Genomic DNA, 7,624 nt, shown 5'->3' on the forward strand with positions numbered 1-7,624 from the left:
ATTTTCAATTGGATTAAGATCCGGACTATTTGCAGGCCATGACATTGAGCCTATGTGTCTTTTTGCAAGGAATGTTTTCACAGTTTTTGCTCTATGGCAAGATGCATTATCATCTTGAAAAATGATTTCATCATCCCCAAACGTCCTTTCAATTGATGGGATAAGAAAAGTGTCCAAAATATCAACGTAAACTTGTGCATTTATTAATGATGTAATGACAGCCATCTCCCCAGTGCCTTTACCTGACATGCAGCCCCATATCATCAATGACTGTGGAAATTTACATGTTCTCTTCAGGCAGTCATCTTTATAAATGTCATTGGAACGGCACCAAACAAAAGTTCCAGCATCATCACCTTGCCCAATGCAGATTCGAGATTCATCACTGAATATGACTTTCATCCACAGTCCACGATTGCTTTTCCTTAGCCCATTGTAACCTTGTTTTTTTCTGTTTAGGTGTTAATGATGGCTTTCGTTTAGCTTTTCTGTATGTAAATCCCATTTCCTTTAGGCAGTTTCTTACAATTCGGTCACAGACGTTGACTCCAGTTTCCTCCCATTCGTTCCTCATTTGTTTTGTTGTGCATTTTCGATTTTTGATACGTATTACTTTAAGTTTTCTGTCTTGACGCTTTGATGTCTTCCTTGGTCTACCAGTATGTTTGCCTTTAACAACCTTCCCATGGTGTTTGTATTTGGTCCAGAGTTTAGACACAGCTGACTGTGAACAACCAACATCTTTTGCAACATTGTGTGATGATTTACCCTCTTTTAAGAGTTTGATAATCCTCTCCTTTGTTTCAATTGACATCTCTCGTGTTGGAGCCATGATTCATGTCAGTCCACTTGGTGCAACAGCTCTCCAAGGTGTGATCACTCCTTTTTAGATGCAGACTGATGAGCAGATCTGATTTGATGCAGGTATTAGTTTTGGAGATGAAAATTTACAGGGTGATTCCATAATTTTTTCCTCAGAATTGAGTGAGTCCATATTTTTTTTTCCCTCTGCTTGGTCTAAAAAAGTAACCGTTACTGACTGCCACAATTTTTTTCCTGATTTCTTATAGTGTTTCTTAAAGCCAGAAAGTTGCCATTTGAAATGACTTTAGTTTTGTGTCATGTCTGTGATCTGCTTTTTTTCTACAAAATTAAACAACTGAATGAACATCCTCCGAGGTCGGTGATTCCATAATTTTTGCCAGGGGTTGTACTACATTTTGGGTTATACCCACAACGCAATTGCATGCAACTGTCCAGGTTGCCAGGTGATGGTGAGTAGGGGCCAGGAACAGCTAATGATGCAAGTGCAAAGTGCCCCGTGGGCAAGACCGTGTCATTTCACAATGGTTGATTCAGCCTCTGGAGGCCAGATCTTTGTGGGATGCAGCCTTAGAAGTATGCAGCCACTGAATGGAAACAGGATATAGAGACTCCGTCTAAAAACAGTTCCTCAGACTGAGGTTCCACGTGTGGGTTGTGTGCTTTAAAGGGGAAATTTGGCATCTCTCTACCTGGGCTCCATTTTTAGAAGTTGTGAGATTTGTTGTTTTACTCAGGGGAGAAAAATTAATCATCACATAACATTGATTTACAACACAAATGCCACATGGCCTAATCGGCTATGCTATGTAATTGCACAGGGCAAGGCAAAAACACTCAAGGTCTTTTGCCACTCAACAAGTGGAAAAAACAATTAGAACCAATGTCCATGAAGACCTTGTCCATGCTACCAGACACTGACAGAGGTCTTTCAGAATGAGTGCATTGTAACGATTCAGTGGACAAAGCTAAGGCAAGCAGCTAATAATGTCATATAATCTTAGAAAGTTTACTACTCGTAAAGTAAACGTGCATACAACTGCAATTCCAATGAAGTTGCGACGTTGTGTAAAATGTCAATAAAAACAGAATACAATGATCTGCAAATCCTCTTCAACCTATATTCAATTGAATACGTGGTCTGTCCATAAATTAACGGTCCTTTTTATTTTTTTAAAAACTATATGGATTTCATTCATATGTTTTTACGTCAGACATGCTTGAACCCTCGTGCGCATGCGTGAGTTTTTCCACGCCTGTCGGTGACGTCATTCGCCTGTGAGCACACCTTGTGGAAGGAGTGGTCCCGCCCCCTCGTCGGATTTTCATTGTCTGGAAATGGCGGAATGAAAAGGACTTTTTTTCCATCAGAATTTTTTCAGAAGCTGTTAGAGACTGGCACCAAGAAACCAAGTTGGGACATGTCTATCTCGGCTTTCAGTGCTTACCAGTCGAGTGAGTATAAAAGAACTTGTGGAGAGCTGGACATGTCCCAACTTGTCCTCTAACACTCCGAAACGGAGGTGTTCCTTTGTCTCGCTTCATCAGCGAATCGGTCGTGATGCGCGAAGCCTCCGCGCGGCTTTCCATGACAAAATCTCTTGTTAAAAGTGAAATCTGCCGGAAAATGGCTGATGTCCAGGTCTTGTGATAACCAGAGAAAGAGCACACGACGGTCTCGTATCCACAGAGCCATCAGCTTAGAAATGATCCAGTGGTTTGTGCCGCATCGTCGCAGCTCGCAGCGCAGCGCTCCGACCGTCCTTAAAGGGGTCCTTAAAGCTGTAGTTAAAGTCCTTATTCTCTGTGAAGCCCGTACAATTTTCACTGAAAGCCAAATAAATTTTTAGAATGGTTTGTAGGTGCCAGTCTCTAACAGCTTCTGAAAAAATTCTGATGGAAAAAAAAGTCCTTTTCATTCCGCCATTTCCAGACAATGAAAATCCGACGAGGGGGCGGGACCACTCCTTCCACAAGGCGTGCTCACAGGCGAATGACGTCACCGACAGGCGTGGAAAAACTCACGCATGCGCACGAGGGTTCAAGCATGTCTGACGTAAAAACATATGAATGAAATCCATATAGTTTTTGAAAAAATAAAAAGGTACGATACTTTATGGACAGACCTCGTACACCACAAAGACAAGATATTTAATGTTCAAACTGATAAACTTTATTGTTTTTGTGCAAATATTTGCTCATTTTGAAATGGATGCCTGCAACACGTTTCAAAAATGCTGGGACACTGGTATGTTTACCACTGTGTTCCATCACCTTTCCTTCTAACAACACTCAATAAGCATTTGGGAACTGAGGACACTAACTGTTGAAGCTTTATAGATGGAATTCTTTCCCATTCCTGTTTGATGTATGACTTTAGTTGTTCAACAGTCCGGGGTCTCCGTTATCGTATTTTAACACATGCAGAATGTGGCTTGGCATTGTCTTGCTGAAATAAGCAGGGACGTTTCTGAAAAAGACGTTGCTTGGATGGCAGCATGTGTTGCTCCAAAACCTGGATGTACCTTTCACCATTGATGGTGCCATCACAGATGTGTAAGTTGCCTATAGCATGGGCAACTTACACATCCCCATACCATCACAGATGCTGGCTTTTGAACTTTGCGCTGGTAACAATCTGGATGGTCTTTCTCTTTTGTCCGGAGGACACGACGTTCATGATTTCCAAAAACAGTTTGAAATGTGGACTCATCAGATCACAACACACTTTTCCACTTTGGGTCTGTCCATTTCAAATGAGCTCAGGCCCAGAGAAGGCGGTGGCGTTTCTGGATGTTGTTGATGTATTGCTTTCGCTTTGCATGGTAGAGTTTTAATTTGCACTTGTAGATGTAGCGAAGAACTGTGTTAACTGACAAGGGTTTTCTGAAGTGTTCCTGAGCCCACGCGGTAAGATCCTTTACATAATGATGTCGGTTTTAATGCAGTGGAGGAGGGACCTGAGGGATCAAAGGTGATGGGCATTCAATGTTGGTTTTTGGCCTTACAGCTTATGTGTAGAAAGTTCTCCAGATTCTCTGAATCTTCTGATTATATTATGGACTGTAGATGATGGAATCCCTAAATTCCTTGCAATTGAAAGTTGAGAAACATTGCTCTTAAACTGTTGGACTATTTTTTCACGCAGTTCAGAAAGTGGTGATCCTCACCCCATCTTTGCTTGTGAATGGCTGAGCCTTTTGGCGATGCTCCTTTCATACCCAATCATGGACCTGTTTCCAATTAGGTATTCTTTGAGCATTTATCAACTTTCCAGTCTTTTGTTGCCCCTGTACCAACTTTTTTGATATGTGTTGCAGGCATCCATTTCAAAATGAGAAAATATTCGCACAAAAACAAAAAAGTTTATCGGTTTGAACATTAAATATCTTGTCTTTGTGGTGTATTCAATTGAATATTGGTTGAAGAGGATTTGTAACATTGGATTCTGTTTTTATTTACATTTAACATAACGTCCCAACTTCATTGGAATTGGGTTTGTAGTTTGCCTCTGTAGGGATGGTCTCCGTGCTACCAGACATTTCTAATGACACTTTCTCCTGTTCAGTGGCAACAAGAAGCGACATCCTGAGAGTGTTTTTTAGCTTCCCTGTGTCTTTAAAGTATATAGCCGGTTAGCCCATGATGGTGTTTTTTTGTTCTGGTTATATTCATGTTTGTCCTGAGTGAAAGCTAAACCCCACAAATTAAAAAAAAGAAGTCTAAGTTGAACACTGTCAAACTTCCCCTTAAAATCCAGGTCTATAACTTGTGGAATTTTCTCAAACTACAGTGGGGCTAAAAAGTATTTAGTCAGCCCCTGATTGTGCAAATTCTCCTACTTAGAAAGATAAGAGAGATCTGTAATTTACATCATAGGTACACTGCAATTATGAGAGACAAAATGAGGGGATAAAAATCCAGGAAATCACATTTTAGGATTTTTAAAGAATTTATTTGTAAATTATGGTTGAAAATAAGTATTTGGTCACCCACAAACAAGCAAGATTTCTGGCTCTCACAGATCTGTAACTTCTTCTTTAAGAAGCTCTTCTGTCCTCCACCTGTTACCTATATTAATGGCACCTGTTTGAACTTATCTGTATAAAAGACACCTATCCACAGCCTCAAACAGTCAACTCAACCATGGCCAAGACCAAAGAGCTGTTGAAGGACACCAGGAAGAAAATTGTAGATGTGCATCAGGCTGGGAAGAGTGAATCTACAATAGTCAAATAGGTTGGTGTGAATAAATCAACTGTGGGAGCAATTGTAAGAAAATGGAAGACATACAAGACCATTGATAATCTCCCCTGATCTGAGGCTCCACGCAAGATCTCATCCCATGGGGTCAAAATGATCTTGAAAACAGTGAGCAAAAATCCCAGAACTACACGGAGGGACCTGATAAATGACCTGCAGAGAGCTGGGACCAAAGTAACAAAGGCTACACACTACACAGAGAGGGACTCAAATCCTGCAGTGCCAGGCATGTCCCCCTGCTTAAGCCAGTACATGTCCAGGCCCGTCTGAAGTTTGCCAGAGAGCATATGGATGATCCAGAAGATGATTGGGAGAATATCATGTGGGCCGATGAAACCAAAATAGAACTTTTTAGAAAAACTCAACTAGTCATGTTTGGAGGATGACAATGCTGAGTTGCATCCCAAGAACACCATATCTACTGTGAAGCATGGAGGTGGAAACATCATGCTTTGGGGCTGTTTTTTCTGTAAAGGGGACAGGACAACTGATCTGTGTTAAGGGAAGAATGAACGGGGCCATGTATCATGAGATTTTAAGCCAAAACCTTCTTCCATCAGTGAGCGCATTGAAGATGCAACATGGCTGTGTCTTCCAGCATGACAGTGATCCCAAACACACCGCTCGGGCAATGGAGGAGTGGCTTCTGAAAAGCATTTCAAGGTCCTAGAGTGGCCTAGCCAGTCTCCAGACCTCAACCCCATAGAAAATTTGTTGAGGGAGTTGAAAGTCCATCTTGCCCAGCAACAGCCCCAAAACATCACTGCTCTAGAGGAGGTCTGCATGGAGGAATGGGCCAAAATACCAGCTACAGTGTGTGCAAACCTGGTGAAGACTTACAGGAAATGTTTGACCTCTGTCATTGCCAACAAAGATTATGTTACAAAGTATTGAGTTTAACTTTTGTTATTGACGAAATACTTATTTTCCACCATAATTTACAAATAAATTCTTTAAAAATTCTACAATGTGATTTCCTGGATTTTTTTCTCATTTTGTCTCATAGTTGAAGTGTACCTATGATGAAAATTACAGACCTCTCTCATCTTTCTAAGTAGGAGAACTTACACAATCAGGGACTGACTAAATACTTTTTGGCCCCACTGTAAGCCTGGGGGGGAAAAGGACATGTGATGCACTTTACGGATGAATGGTGTTTTAGTGTTTTGTTTTTGTTTTCGTATTTTATTGTTTGGTTTAGAAATGTGCCTTTTCGAAAACTGGTTCTGTCTTTATTCTCAACTGGATCTTCTGTGCTGGGATATGACATGTTTATTTTGTTGCTATAGTTTTGTTCTTAAGTACATTTCCTGCAGAGTGTAATCCTAAGTGCCTTGAATTTAGTTTTTCTTCATTTTGGTTTTGAGATGTTTAAATAGCTTTTGGTGTAAAGTGTATGTCGGATATCAGTTACAATGTCGATAAGATGCTAATAACATTTTAAAAGATGCTTGCTTGTATGTATATGTATATGTTCTCGCTCTGTCTGAAGGAGTTTTTTGTACAATACACAATAATACTAAGTCTTCCTGTAGTTGATGAATACGTTACACATGCGGTTGCACTATAAAAATTTTATATAAACATTTCTTAACACTTGTGACTATTGTCTTCTCACTAATAAACATCTGAATACTATGGATACTGTAACATGTACAGTCGCAAAGATGTGTATTGTAGATAAGGACTTCACACACAATTAAACTTGGAAGGATGGCCAAATACATGCTTGTAGTTTGAGTTTCTGATTGTCACCATCAGTGTGTGGGCACCTTTCATATCCATGTGAAGCAGCAGGACCTTCGTGGCCGGGACGACGGTGGGGATCGAACCCACGCGGCTCGCACAAAAGACCGTTCCTCTACCAGGTCAGCCAAAGGGGAACTCCCCATTAGCCAAGCTAGCGGGAACGTCTTTTCAATTGGGACCCGGGACTTTCATCCCCGCTACACATGTATTCAGTTCTGATAATGGTATAGGATTGGGCAAGAAAAGTGTCCCTGGTGGGCGAGTGAGTAAATGTAACTCGCCAAATTTATTTTTTAAAAAAAGTTCACCTAACAAGGATGAGCGGATTAGTTTGTGGTGGTGAACTTTGATGCACCTGATCAATCTCGAAAGTAAATTTGTTTTGCCTGTGTAATATCTGACATTTTGCTTGTTTAATCTCGTATCTTTTGCAAAAACCATGCATATTATGGGGTAAGATAAATAGCTGTAGAAATAGAATAGAAAATTCCAGTTGTAGGAATGATTCATTTGTACACACATACCGTAAGTAATGGAATTGATGAATCCAGCTTCTCAAGGCCTCACTAAAAACTTCAGCCCCTTGGTATTTCACACATTTAATTTGTTTATGCCATTTCAAATACAAAAACTAAATCAGGCTTCTCATTATAAAACATAAAATTATCTAACTTAAACTCAAAGCAAAACTCTACAACTTGACATAAATTAATTAAAAACAAAAGTCAAGATGATAGGTTGCCTAAGTCAGTGATTCTCAACCGGGGTGCCGTGATCGATCGTCAGGGGT

This window comes from Thalassophryne amazonica, chromosome 1 (assembly GCF_902500255.1).
Source record: "Thalassophryne amazonica chromosome 1, fThaAma1.1, whole genome shotgun sequence".
NCBI lineage: Eukaryota > Metazoa > Chordata > Actinopteri > Batrachoidiformes > Batrachoididae > Thalassophryne > Thalassophryne amazonica.